The following is a 15,127-nucleotide window of genomic DNA, read 5'->3' on the forward strand; positions in this document are numbered from 1 at the left end:
ATTTGGAGGTGGAACTAAAGGGGACAAGTCTAATCTGTAATTTCTACTAAATACTCACTCGTCTCTTAATCATTTTTTTAGCAGCTAGTGCTCATTTCAGACAAAACCCAAAAAGTTGCATGGGAGATTTACTCTCCCTGAATATTCATCACTTTTAGATCAAAACAACAGCCAGGAGATTGAGGAAGTGATGGGTTTCCTGTACTAGGCACTCATTAGCCCACATCTAGATACTGCCTCTAGTTTTGGGGGCCCCAGTACGACAGGGATGTCAATAAACTGGAGAGAGCTCAGAGAAAACCACAAAGATGGTATATGAGGAGAGGCTGAGTGACTGAAGTTTGTTCAGCTTGGAAAAGAGGAGGCTTCAGGGGAACCGGAATGTGGTCTTCCAACACCTACAAGGAGGTTGCTAAGAAGACAGAGCCAGGCTCTTCACACTGGTGCACAGCAGATGAGAGATTACAGACATGAATTGAAAGACGGAATTTTCTTACTAGGTATTACAGGAAAATATATCACAATGAGGTTAAGGAAGTACCAGAGCATGTTGCCCAGAAAAACTGTCCAGTGTCCATCCTTGGTTTCAAGACCTGACAGGATAAAGCCCTGAGCAACCTGGTCTGATCTTGCTGGCAGCCTTGCTCTGAGCAGGGGTTAGACAAGGGACTCCTGAGGTCCCTTCTAACATGGCTGATTCTACAGCTACTTGGCAAATGGGCCCAGTGCTGGATAATACAGCTGGGTAATAAGGATAGTAATAATTATTTTCAAATTTCTGAGGCTTTATAACACACAGCTTTAAGAAATGGGCCAGAGAGAATCAATTAGGCCAGAGAGAATCAAAACCAGACCAGGACATGGGCTCTTCACTGATGGAAACTTGAGAATGAACTTAATTATTCCAATACCTGTCTATTATGCACTGAGGGGAAGATGTTATTTTTGCTTTCTTTTTCCCTTGCTGCATCTGTTTAAGGCTCCTGCCCAGCTTGAATCTATCCCGGTACTCATTTTGTCCCTCTGGAAGAACAACCCTCGGTGTTCTTGCTGCAAAATGCATTCCCTTTCTTCAGAGATTTACAGGAGGCACTAGCCCATCTGGCACCACTGATGTGTGTGCATGTCTATAGATATTTTTCCTCTCTTGGAGCTGTACCTGCCATGTGTTTGTGATAAAGGCTGGCCTCTAACACAGAAAGGTCTTGCTCCTAACAGCAGACTCACGCTTTCCTAAGATGGTAGCAGCAACAGGAGCCATGTTCTGCAGTCACGTCCTGTCTTTGTAAAATACCCAATAGCAATGGCGTGTTTGTTACTGGCTGGCTGTGGGCAGGGGTATGATACAATCAGGATGAAGACCTGTGAAAGACTCACTGTTGTCACGCTGAGTAGGAAGAAATGGTTGGGATGATGTACAGGAAAAGAAACCTGTTTATATGGAGAGAGGTGACATGCTATTAATTTCTGGTGCATTTGTCATGCTGGCCCCCTAGTAGAAAGCCCATCTGTCCGAACTCTTCTCACTGCTCCCTTTAGCATGAGAAAGACTAATCATCTGGAATCATGCATTGTTTTTATGAGATGTCTCTGCTACCTGCACAAGACCTCTTCAATTGCAAAGCCTCCACAGGCATTTTTCTCATAGGCATAACATTGCATGATCAAGTTAGGTGCAGTGTGAGGCTTCCTACTGGCTTCAGAGAGGACAGACGGGTCCAAGGCAGGTCCCAGCTGTCTGACAGACCTTGGCCTGAATCATCCAGAAGTGCATTCTGTGATCATCCAAGGAATTAAGGAACTGTCATGCTTATAAACTAACCTTCTGATGGTGGGGACCAGAGCAGTCCTCCCACACATCTGCAGTTGATATATTCTACACATCAAGAGCATCAGTGCTAGTCAGGGAGGTGACCCAGACAGGTGATATATGTGTAAACCCAGCCTTTGCAGGGAAGACTGCTTTCCCTCTCTCTGCATGGCCTCAAGTTCCTTCTGTTTTTGTTGTTTCTTCCTCAAAGATTTACTTTTTTTTTTTTTTTCTTGTAATTAAACCAAGTGATTTGTTTGGAAAAAACCAAGGATTTCTTCTTTATGTAAAGACCTGTGTGCCTAGCAGAGTCTGATTTTCCCAAATGCATCAGTGGGTATAATAAAAGACATTATCCCTCCCTGCGGATTTTGCTTTGCCTACAGACTTCTAAGTCTGTATCAGGCTGATACTTCCTGGACACACAACATCCAAATAGAAAAACAGCAACTATTTTTGTCATTCTTTAGTTTGGTTCTTACACATGTTTGTAATGCATAAATAATTTGAGTGCTTGTACAAGAACATCCAGAAATTATCTCCTCACCAAGGTGACCAGGTGGCCTCATGGAAAGAAAGGCTCAGAAAAGGCAAAAGCAGGGTGCGATGAGGACTAGCTTCCCTCCCATGCTTGTAAAGTAACATGTGTCTTTTCTGCTCAATGAAGGCAACATCCAACAGATATCTAGTGAAAGCAATAGGACAAGAAGCTTGTCTGCACCTTGACCCTCACCACCCTCCCATGTTACCCTTAGTTTTTTTCACTTTCTCTCACCACGGGCATGACAGCAGGACTGGTCTGCACTGTGTTCGGTGCAAAGACCAGGTGGCAACACACCCACATTGGGGTATCACCACTGCAGATAGGGCAGGTGTTTCACCATGGCTGGACCATGGGGTTCCTCACTCCCCACACACACCAGAGTGGGAGGCACTGGCGGCTCAACCTTTCCCATTCTCCTTCTGTTTTGTGCCTAGAAACTCTTTAAGCAAACAGGCTTTTCAACTTTTGCCATTAGCACGATGTTTTTGCAGTACAGGTACAGGCAGTGTGGGGACCTCAAGGTCAACAGCATGATGCAGCTAAAGCTCATAGATTTCAAGGCTTTATCTATCACATTCAATCTGACAGTGTCCTCTCCACTCAAATAAACTTCGAGCACTTCTAGATTAGTTAAATAAATCATCAAGGTGCTTGCATGACTATTTCCATGCACATTCGAACGGAGAGATGCATGCACCACATCAGTGCAGACATGCAGCTGGAAACCACGAGCTACTTCTCCTACACCTCCCATGTCCTGCAGACCTTTAGGGCCCCTTGCAGCCCTGAAAAGTTGCCACAAGTTACCAGCAAGCTAGAAAACCTCCATGGGATTACTAGAGGACATGATTTCTTATGATCTACTGCTCACCAGCTGGAAGGAGGGAAACTGAAGAGGGAGAGAAGAACAAAATGAGGGTTGCAGGTTATTCTTCTGATCCCACCTCCCCACAGGTAGTCTTTTTGTGCCTGCCAGTGCTGCTGGCTTGCTTTGGCACCTAATAAAGTGGAAGAAATGTGGAAGGGCCCAGATCCAGGTACATTAGCCAAAGCAATGCCCCTTTCAAGTGGCAAAGCCCCCAGGATAATTCCAAAGCAGGGAGCAAGGAGTGACACCACCCAAGTGATCCAGCCAGAAAGGATCTAGGGGGAAAAACTTCGTGCTTGTTGACTCACATAACTCCACTGGCATGTAATGCAGAAGACCTGAGTGCCAGACCCACGCATGTAGTAAGCAGTATAGAAACAGAGGCAGCAGTGTGTGGGATGACTGAAAGACAAACAAACAAGCAGCACCCTGCTATTGAAGAAAACTAAGTTCTGAGAGTGAGACCTTGGGAATCTGATTGAGAGCAAAGGGATGGGAGGCTGGGAGGGGAGAAGAAGAAAGCCTTGAAAAAGCCATCTTGATGTGCTGCTTTCCCCAGGGCCTGAAACTAAAGAGGATTTCTTCTCAGCAGAAGAAGGTCTAATGTTCATTCAGACTACCACGAACCAGCTCCATCAAACAGGACTTACAATGATGATTTTGCTTGGATGCTGCCAAAAATCATTCGATACGCAGATACACATACACACACATGTACCCGTCTGCTTATGTGCTTACACAACCTCATCAGTGTGCTGGGAGGCAGCCCCAGGAGCATGAGTGGGAGGAAGAAACGAGCAGGTAATTAATTATTCAGCAATCGCTGTACAGCCAAAACTCTCTGAGCACTGACAGCTAAGCCTGGGCAGCTCTGGAGGCTTTCGCTGTCTGCTCCCCACCTCCTCCAAGAGCTGCCAGCTCCATTTACAGGTCAGCCACTGCAGTTCACAGTCTGCGTTTTAGTGCAAACCTGCCTTAATTGGCCAAGTGGACAACAGGAGTGGGAAGCTCCAGCACAAGCAGAAAACAGATTAAAGAGGCAGGGATAAGATCTGAATTGGCAAAGCTTAGTCCACCAGTCTGGCCTAGGCGCTAGCCTAGGGTTGGGTGAGAACCCAACAATGGCAAGGCGCAGCCACTGGGTGTCACCCTAATTGGACATCTGGCCCATCTCAGGCTTGTTAACTAACACATTAAGCAGGCTAGGAAGAGCATTTTGGTTTTTAATGTTTTGTTAGCAACTTTTAAAATTATTTTATATTTTTAATATATTAATTTTTTATTATTTTATGTTTTACTAGGGCATGCTTTGCTCTGTCAGATGGGACTAGTCACAGCAGGGCTTTGCCAAGGACCTCAGTTGCCTTCCCCTGCTCTGAGCAGGCAGATTGGCAGGGCAAGAGCAGAAGCAGCAGCGAAACACCCTCAGGTACCATCCAGCCCCACCATCCCATGTTTTGGACCTCATACCTCCATTTAACCCTCACTCTTTCTGCCCAGTATGATGCTGGTCTCCAGGAGATGTATGATGTGGGCCATTTACTCATAGATCAGCTATCAAAACCTCGGAGACCTTTAAGCATCGGTGTCCCTGCAGTCCTGGCAATAGGCTTGCCTAAATTCTGCTGCCAGGCATAAACTGGAGCAGTTCAGCTGATTTGGCTTCAGTGAAGGACATGTGTGCCTGGGAGATGGTGAACTAGGCTTCCTTCTTTTGCTCCACCATGGAAGAAGGGGATATAAAAAAGGGAGGAAGGGATGGCATTTTGTAAACTTCTCGCTGTATGTGGAAAGATGACAGAGGCAGACATTGGTTCTGCTCTACAAAAGGACAACATCCTCTTCACAGCACAGCACACAACTGCAGTAGTGCTGGGAAGGTATCCACATATGATGTGCTGGACAGAGATGGAGAAACAGAAATAGAAACAAAATGCTATGATTACGCATTTGAGCAAACAACTGGCTGCTGACAAAGATTACAAAGTCTTGTATTTTTGTAATAGAAAGCTCATGCAAAAATTGGGAAATTTTGCTACAAAGCTCTTTCCCCTTCAGGAAACTTGTGATAATCCAGCAGAATAAGATCCTAATATTATTTTTATTTTTAGGTATTCACATGGATTTGGTGTAGGGAGTGCATAAATTTCAGCTGGATTCTGCACAGACATCTCAAAACCCTTTAATGGAAAAAATATAGTCACACAATGTTTGTATGCCACTGTATAAATCAATGATGCATCTATATCACAAAAACTGCCTCCCCCTGCCCTCAAAAGCCCCAAGTAGTAAAATGAGGAAAGTGACCATGTAGGATCTCTGTTTTCCCTCCTTTCTTCATCCTTGGGTCATAGGTCCAGGTAACAGGGTCAGGATCCCACCAAAGGCTTCTGGCAGGTGACCCAGGTTTAGCTGGTAGTGTTGCCAAAGGCAATATGGGAAGACTGAGGGGAGATTTCATCAATACCGATAAATATCTAAAGGGCGGGTGTCAGCACAATGGAACTAGATTCTTTTCAATAGTGCCCAATGACAGGACAAGGGGCAACAGGCACAAGTTGGAACACAGGAAATTCCACCTCAATATGTGAAAAAAACTCCTTCGCTGTGCAGGTGCCAGAGCAGTGGCACAGGCTGCCCAGGGAGGCTGTGGAGTCCCTTCCCTGGAGATATTTAAACCCCACCTAGACACGGTGCTGTGCCCCCTGCTCTGGGTGTGCCTGCTCAAGCAGGGGGTTGGACAGGATGACTTCCAGAGGTCCCTTCCAACCCAATCCATTCTGTGATTCTGTGGTTCTGTGGTGTCTAGGGGCTTTGGAGCTGCTGGTACTGGACAGTTTTCTGCCCTCCCCTTGAACAGGCCCCTACTGGACCAAGGAGGATGAGACTATCACCTCCTACATCCCACCAGCCAGTTTTACATTCCTCCAAAAGCAATGATTCTTCTCCAGGAATACGGATGAGCCAGAACCATGGCCCCAGAGGAGCATGCAGGTGTGGGGGTGGTGGTTCAGGTGATGGAGATGTTCAGCAATGGCGAGGGTGACAGTGTCAACTCTATCACCACCATCTGCTCTTCTGCAAGTTTTGCAGAGGCAGGTAGAACTAGAGCTTGCACGTATATCCCCGTGTCATTGGCACCTGGTGAAATACTGAACAGTGTTGTCAGGAAGAGCTGTTTGCATGGTTAGTTAACCACAGTGATTAGACCCTGAGCGTGCTCTCTGTTGTGGGGTTGATCTACCTCCAGTGATTTTCCAGTTTTCCTCTGGGAGAGTGGTTGTCAGCAGGAAAGCAGAAGACATCTGGAGCTTAATGAGGAAGAGCCCAGGTCAGTGCTGTGGATACAGGCACCAGATCATAGGATTGAAGTGCTCAGAGCCTTTGGCTCCATCTATACCTGCAGAACCTGGCCCAAGAAACACTCTTGGTCTATGTAATTGAGTTATCTTTACTAAGCATTACTAGAACAGTCACTGTCATGGTTTTGTCTGGGACTGGCTAGCATTGTCACAGGCAATATCTGGGCTTAGGTCAGGAGTCAGCAGTTCCCTGTCAGCAGTTTTCTCACAGCCATCACTTGGGAGATGTAAAGACAGTGACTGGGATCATTTGGTATAGACAAGTCTCAACACCACACACAGGTCTAATGCATACTTAATTCACAGCTACATTTTTGCTCTCAGCCCTTGAACTATTTTTATTATGCCAACTTAAAAGATGGTATTGCAAGGCCAGAAGAGCATGTGTGACCCTTTTCTGTTAACAGTGGTGTCACACAAGGTCCCATAAAAGCTGTATCCTGCATGGAAATGCAAAGGTGAATACCTATCCCAGATACAGCAGCATCAGACTCATCCCTGTTTAAAGATGCAGTTCCTTGAAGATGGCCCACAGTCTCATCTGCTAACTCCAAGTCCTGAGTCAAGGCGATCCATGTTTTCTGAGTGATAGAAAATCTTCGCAGAGGCAGTGTTAGTGGACCTTTGAAGAGGTTTTACATGAAAGCCAATGCCATGAGGCTGTGCAGGAGGAAGAGCTCTCTAAAGTGTCTCTGGTTTTAGTCATATGGTTTAGTTACAGTTAGTCCTGCGAGGAGCAGGGAGTTGGACTTAATGATGCCTATCGGTCCCTTCCAACCTGAGATATTCTATGATCAGATATGGGAGTTAAATCAGAAGAAATACAGGATGTATACATGACGGAACCCTTCCTAGAGAAACTTTAAGTGGCTGAGTTAGAAACGCCAAAACTTTCAGGTGCTCCACCATGCCTTTAAACAGCAGCATTTGGCCACTGTCCCCTCCTGCTGGCCAGGGGGGGTTTAATTAATTTAATTCCCATTATACCAGTCCAGCCCCGCAGGGGAGGCTGGGATGGTACTAGGGAAGTGCTGTCGGATTCAGTTACGGGAGTTGGTTTGTAGCAACTCAGACCAAATGCCTCCTCAGATTTTACTGTTACCAGCCTGAGCACTAAAGAGAAACTTAATTTATCCCACGTCCAGTTTTGCAGCAATGCAGCTAGATAGGAGTATAGCTTACATGGAGCCTGTATTAATTATTTCTCTATTTGTGCAACATGCAGATGAATCACCCTGCACTTGCCAAAAAAGCCAACCTCATCTTTTGTGGCTTTGCAGAGAGAAATGGAACCGGCTGGTAACCCTCTGGCCAGCTGCCCCCATCCTCCAGGTATTTACATTTGGCGATGTCAACAACCCCAAAATCCGCAAAAGTGGCCTCTGGCCAGCCTCCACTAGCTTGTCTTCTCCATCTCCCACAGGAAGGCAGAGCTTCAAGGGAGGCTCTCGCTGTGTCTCAGGGCAGGCAGGTGTTTATCATGGAGCGGGGTGCTCTGCTCTGCAGGGATCAACACCAGCACCACTGGTCCACACTAAAGAAATGTTATCAACAGCATTTGGGTTTCTCCTGATAAGGTATTTCACAATGAGGAGCATTGCTAATCTTTACGTTTTCACCTTAAAAGCCCACAAAAGTAGCATAGCCATCCTCCCCTGTATTTAACTTCCCTGGCTAGGAGGGGAGAAGTTGATAGGTTAGGATTACTTTTTTTTGTGGTTTACTTGTTGATTAAGAGGTGTCTGAGCTTTCCTGCTCCACTTGCCTCTCATGCCAGTGTCTCCTGGTGTGCAGCCACCCTGTCTTCTCCAAAGTGCTTGGAAGGAAACTCTGACCATGGCCTTAATAGTATCCTCCAGATGGCGCTTTCAACACGTTTTGCAAATATCAGCTAAAAGAAGCTGAGGCACAAAGATAGGTTATCTGGCTGATGTTGGCCAGGATGTCTCCTGCAGAGCCAGCAGCAGAACTTGTTTCCTGAATTTATAACTTGATCTCAAGTGCTATTCCTGCTTGGGAATGGAAGAGAGAGTCACAGGCAGGGGTAGCGCCAAATGGCTAACACAACCTGTGCGTGGAGTTTATTCTCCTTGCCAAGGAGAAGCTACCTTTTGTGTAGAAATGTCCTCCACTGGATGGAGGCAGGTGTCCACCCCGGTGGGGACAAGGGCTAACCAATACCTTCCCTCTCGTGTCCAAGAGTTTCCTGGGCCCCCAGCCTTGCAACTGCAGAATTGGAAGAAGATTTGTCTGTTTTGTCTTGGTCAAGTATTTAAATTCCCCAGACTCACAGGTTGAGGGGAAAAAAAACCCTCCCAGTGTGACTCCTTCTCTACTAGCTCCATCTGGAGGCTCCAAAACAACTTGCATAGTAAAATTTTATTTATTTATTTATTTAGGATTTAAGGCTGTCTTGGCATTGAAAAAACACTAATGCCAAAAAGCATCGAGGCAGTGGCACCTGTGGGTGCAGAAAGCTGTCTCTGCTTCTGTCTGACCTGCTAAGCAGACCCAGAAGCATTATTTACCATTCAGTTCAAGAATCCATGTAAAAAGTATTTCACTTGACAGTATCCTGGGATAAAGACCAGCATTTCAGATTATTCTTATCGTAAAAAAGCCCCATCAGAGATACATACACTGACCTCTTCTAAAGGAGGAGTTACGTAGGACAATCCTGGTGTTCTCAAGGTGAAAAAAGCCTCTCCAAAGCTGCTTGCTCCACAAGTCTAATAGTAACTAGGTGTGGAGGAAAGGGGCATGCCAGACCAGAGGAGAGCAGGACATGAAGCCTCTCCAAGGTCTCCCTTCCTCCAAGGTTTTCCTGCTTAGGGAACTATGTGCACAATGACCTGCAGCCCCTGGAGTTGTACTTCCCACTCTTTGCTCCCTCTCTGCCTCTGCTGGAGAGACAGCCATCCCAGGAAGCTGCAATTGCTTCTCCACTAACAGACATCCCAGGTAAAACTACCTTGACATTAGCAATATCATTTGCAGGCTTAAGATACATCGTGACTCTTGGTTGGTGATGGTCCAGGGAGAGGGGTACAAAGAGAGAATTAGGAAGAGACTTCCTGATAAGGAAGAACAAATTTTAATTAGATAATTATCCCAAAAGCTGGATGTGACTACCCAGCTAGAGCAGCAACAGAGTGATATTTAAGGTACCCAGGGTGCTTCAAAGTCAGATGTCATCTTGCCTGATGTCCATGCAGTGTCTATTTTTTCCTCCTCTAACTGATAACAAGCCCATACTGGAAGCTCTTGTCAAATCAAGCTGCTGCTCTTGAACTCTGAGTCTGCAAACAGCTGGGTGGTGACATGCCTGTTAGTTTTAACTATTTTAGGAAGCAGTCTGCCCTTTTTCAGTCATGAAATGCATGAAAGGACCAATGCCAAAAACTGGATGCGGCAAAATCCCATCTTGAAATTGTCCAAACCTGCCTTCCTTATCCCCCTCTGCTCTGCCCTGGTGAGACCACATTTGGAGTATTCTGCCCAGTTTTGGGGCCCCCAGTTTAAGAAGGATGTGGAACTCCTTGAGCGAGTCCAGCGGAGGGCTATGAAGATGATCAGGGGACTGGAGCATCTCCCATATGAGGAAAGGCTGAGAGACTTGGGTATGTTTAGCCTGGAGGAGAGAAGACTGAGGGGAGATTTCATAAATACTGATAAATATCTAAAGGGTGGGTGTCAAGATGATGGGACTAAGCTCATTTTGATAGTGGCCAATGACAGGACAAGGGGCAATGGGCTCAAGTTGGAACACAGGAAGTTACACCTCAATATGAGAAAAAATTTCTTTACTGTAGGGTGACAGAGCAGTGGAACAGGCTGCCCAGGGAGGCTGTGGAGTCTCCTTCCCTGGAGACATTCAAAACCTGCCTGGATGCGTTCCTGTGCCCTCTGCTCTAGGTGTGCCTGCTCAAGCAGCAGGGTTGGACAAGATGATCTCCAGAGGTCCCTTCCAACCCCTGTGATTCTGTGCTTCTGTGATCTTTCGCTATAATGTCACAATTATGGCATTTAACAAGGAGTGGCACCTCTCTGTGGCTACCTGACCCTTGTTCCAAAGCTAACTGCAATCCATCCCCTGCTGACCTCCTGCCCCTACTCGTGGGACTTGGGCTTTCAGCTTGATGCCAAAGCTGGTTGCTGCTTGGGTCATGCTGGAGCTGCCACTTCCTCGTACAGCTGATATGAAAGTTATCAGCCCAAAGACATGCTCCCTTCCTGGGACCCTCACCTCAAGTCCACAGGAATCACTGGAACAAGAGTGTATCTGTGACATGAGCACCTTCTGATGAATGAAGTAGAACTTTGCAGACACTCACCTATTGCTTCCACCTGAGCTGTATTCCCTGTGCTTTAGCCCCAGCAGACCTCTGTACTTTCACTTGTTTAATGTGTACTGCCCTTCTCCATCCTTGATCTGGCTGGGAGTGATGGGCATTGCTAAAACACATCCCCATGTCCCTGTGGGATATGTGCACAACACAGCCATGCCCATCATGGCTTATGTTTACTTTGGAGTCTATCTACCTCTTAATATCAGAAAGAAATGTTAACATTGCCTTTTAGGAAGTTGGAGGTTTTTTACCTTAGAAAACAGAGATATCCTTTGAGGTGTTAATTATCTCCTATGACCTCTTCACTGAGGAATAAATCTCATTCTTCCCTATCTTCCTTGGCTCTTCACCTTTTTGGACTCCATCTGAGTTTAGCTTCAGGGAGCTCTTCTACAAAGAACCTGCCTTCAAGAAACTGGGGTTTTCCCCCGAACTGGAGGTGTGAGTGGGAATTAGCACCATGTGCCCATGCTCGTGGTGCTGAGGGAGTAGCACCTCCTCTGTTTAAAACCCTGCTGAACAGCAAGCTTACCTCTGGGTCTTGTGGTTCAAGCCTGCTGGTGTAAGCGGCTCACACTGCTCTCCTCAGTCAGCCATCCTCACATATTAAAAGCACATCTGTTAGCTCAGCATGCAGGAGAGATTTAGCTAAAAATACTTATTACTCTTTCCTTCAAGCAGAAAGCCCAAATGTTGTCTTTTTTCCCCTCCTAGGAGTGTGCAAGTGCAAAAGTATGGGCAGAGCTTCCTGTTGCCACCTTCCCAACGAGGAGAAACACCACTGTCTACAGGAGAGACCTTGCTGGGTTTGCCACGTGAGGCAATGTTTACTGTGGCACTAAAAACTTGCAGCTTTTTGTTTTTCCCAAAAACCATCCACTTCTGCTACTGTATTCAGTTTCTTATAAAACCAGTTTTCAGCCAGACTGTTGTCTCCATCAGTGGACTTTCAGCAGGGGTTCAAACTGCTTCTGAATAACTCCCACGCTGGTTAATTAGTGGCTTCCTAAATCTTCCATCTTGAGCTTTGAAAGGATTCTGTTCCCACTAACTTAGGAAATAATCATATAATACTCTTTTATTATTATTATTAGGGTCACATCAGCAAGGTGTATTGCTGGTCTCATTTTAAAATGACTCAAGCTGCCTGTGTTTGTTCAGTAACACTTGTAAATGAGAAAGCAAAACTGAATGTATGTATGTAATCAGAGAAAATTTCACAACAGAAGGGTACACTGGATCTCTGGAAAGCACAACTCTGTGGCTTTACAAATGCTGATTTGGTTTAAAAAATGGAGCCCAAAAATCAGCGAACTGAAATTTGTATTTTCTCAGCCTTTGACTTAGCTTTGGTATTTTGCCTTTGCCAAGGTGTGTGTGTGCATTGCTGCTGCTGAGCACCCCAATGCTAAAGGATGCACAACTCAGCCACTGGGTAGCAGCTCAGTGAAGCCAACCTGAGCTGCTGGGCTGGAATTACCCGCTCAGGTATGTCCTGGCTCCAATACTGCTGATAACAAATGAAAGCTCACTTTCATCCCAAGTATTATTACTTGCCTGCTACAATAAAATCTTGCACAGTTGATCTGAGCGGTTTAATGATAACCATGAAGGTCTAGGCTTGTAAGGACAGCCAGGTGGCTCCTTTGAACTCCAGAAAGGTTTTTCCATCATGGTCTGATATAGGGAGCACGTGTGCATACAGATGCACACAATGTATTAGTGCCATCTACCAGGAAGGCAATGGCCAACTCTTCCGTCTGTTAAGCTGCTCGGTCCTGGCTTTGCTCTTCAGCTGTGATATGGAAGGTAAAGAGGGGGAGCAGGTACTGTGGAAGCAGGATAGCCTGAATTTGGGACTTTCGGCCACAAGGAGAAAGGGAGTGGTTATGGTGTGAAGCCAACATGACTAAGTCCCGAGTGGCCACAGTCTTGTTCACGCAGTGTATTTCATCAGAAGTTGACAAATGCTCAAAGCCTCAAATACGAGTTGGCTTGAGCTGAGCTTTTAATGCATTTAAGCAATAAATCACTCCTGGGTGTACGACAACTATGTTTTTTGAGAGAAAGCAGGCAAAGGCCTCTGTGCTAGCCCTTTGATGATTGCGGTGAGCAGACCTGGAAAAAGAAAGCATCTGTGCAATTAAATTTTTAGTAATAAATTAATATGCATGATAAAAGATTTTGTAAAACCAAAGCTTATTTCTGGCTCAGCTGAAGGCTGCATCTCTAAAATTATTTACCTGCAGTTACAGTATTTTAAGCAGCTGACTGTTCAGCCTCTGTTCTGATACAATAGCATTTGTCACACTCCTCTGCAACACTGCCACTTACGAAGTTGTTGGAATGCTTTTTAAAAAATCCCTTGGTATTTGAACACAAAATATCAGCATTTTCAGATGCAAATAGTTATATTAACTACAGCTCAGTTGAAGTGAAAGATGTATGTAATCTTCTAGTATTTTCTATTTGGAATGCAAATGTGTCTATAAATTTAAAAAAAAAGTTCCCAAACCACAGGGAATGGGTGGGAAAAAAAACAGAAGAAAAAAAAAAAAAGACACAATCCTAATAAACTCTTCCTGGACAAATTTCCTCTGTTTTGGAATTCTGGTGCTTTGAAAACACACCACATCCATTTTACTTGCCAGAGAAGTTATCTTGTCTTGCTTTGTTCAAAGTGAGATTCAAATCCTGTTGATTTGATATGACATGATGCCTTATAGATATGCCCAGGGTGCAAATGTCTGTAGTGAACATCAGGATAATGCTGATTTAGAGTCTTTTGTAAGAGCTAGAGTTTCCAGCTTCACCTGCAGTCACTGTAAAAAATAGTGGGAACAGCTGCTGTAGGACAGTGCAAGACAAACTTGAAATCAATTTTTTGTTCATTTTGGGAAAAGCTTTGTTTCTTCTCTCCCCTCGTAAGAATTCTTGCTGGGAATGGAAAGCTGTCAAGAAATCACAGAGGTCAGCTTAGCAGCCTGCCTTGTACAGTTTTCACTAGCACAAAGGGAGGATTTGGGATCCACGTTTTCCAGGCACCCCATAACGAAGTGTGCTAGCCACACTGAACAGTTTCCAGTCTTCCCTGGGAGCCTTTCTGGTGACACACAGACTCAGCCAGGAGCCCTAATATTCTCAGCTGCTCCATCTAGAAACCTTCCAGAAGTGGGTCTGACAATGCAAATCTTACTTTCCCCCTGCTTCATTTTTCAAAGAATGCTTGTATGTAGTCATTCAGGAGTTGCTGTTGGAAATCCTAACTTTTGTTCTCTTGGGGAAGTAAACAGCAAGTAAAAAGTGGATGAAAAATTCCTTCCTGCACAGCAAGTATGTACTCAGCAAGTATCACTCAGATGTGATAAATCAGTTTCTGGTGTTCCAACTTGTGTCCGTTGTTTCTTGACCTTCCACTATGTGCCACTGAGCCTTTGATGGACAAGATTATGTCCTCCAAGCATTGACAAGATTATGTCCTCTAAGCACTTCCTGCTCCAGGATGAAGAAACCCAGCTCCCTGAGCCTCATCTAGTACATAATGTCCTCCAGCCCATTAACACTCAAAAAAAAAAAAAAAAAATCACAGAATTGAAACATTTCAATGAAGAGCAAAGTACTTAATACTGTAAGTTTGGAATAACAATGCAAGCTTCCTCTTGCACTAGAAAATTATAACAGTCAAAGATGGAAGGAAAAGCGGATGGCCACTTTTTTTTGCTTTCATGTGCATATTTTCATATGCCAACTGCTAAGAGAAGAGCAAAGCACCCTGCAAAACCAGTGTGGGCTGTACAAGGTAACACAAGCCACAGTAAAAGATGGCTAACAGCAGCAGGAGGGAATCTCCCCGAAATATAGAGAAAACCTGGAGAAAGTAGAACAAAGGGCAAAACAGTTCAGAAACATGAATACAAAGAATATCCACCCCTTGCTAGTTTGGGAGTTTGTAAGTAGTGGGGTAGTAAAGAATGTGGTCAATGAGCAGATGAGAGATTTCCTGTTGAATTGCTTCACACTGGAGGAAATACAGACTGTGCTTAAAACACATAACATGAGGAGCCAAATGTAGATTCAAGTGTTAACTTGGAGGTAAATATATCATGAGACTGCCTGCCAAGCACAATTGTTATGATACACCAAGTGTTAAAAGCATCACTTCACAAGTAGTGAGTTGTCTCCTGGAGAAAGCTA

The sequence above is a fragment of the Phalacrocorax carbo genome, chromosome 3, assembly GCF_963921805.1.
Source record: "Phalacrocorax carbo chromosome 3, bPhaCar2.1, whole genome shotgun sequence".
NCBI classification, from domain to species: Eukaryota; Metazoa; Chordata; class Aves; order Suliformes; family Phalacrocoracidae; genus Phalacrocorax; species Phalacrocorax carbo.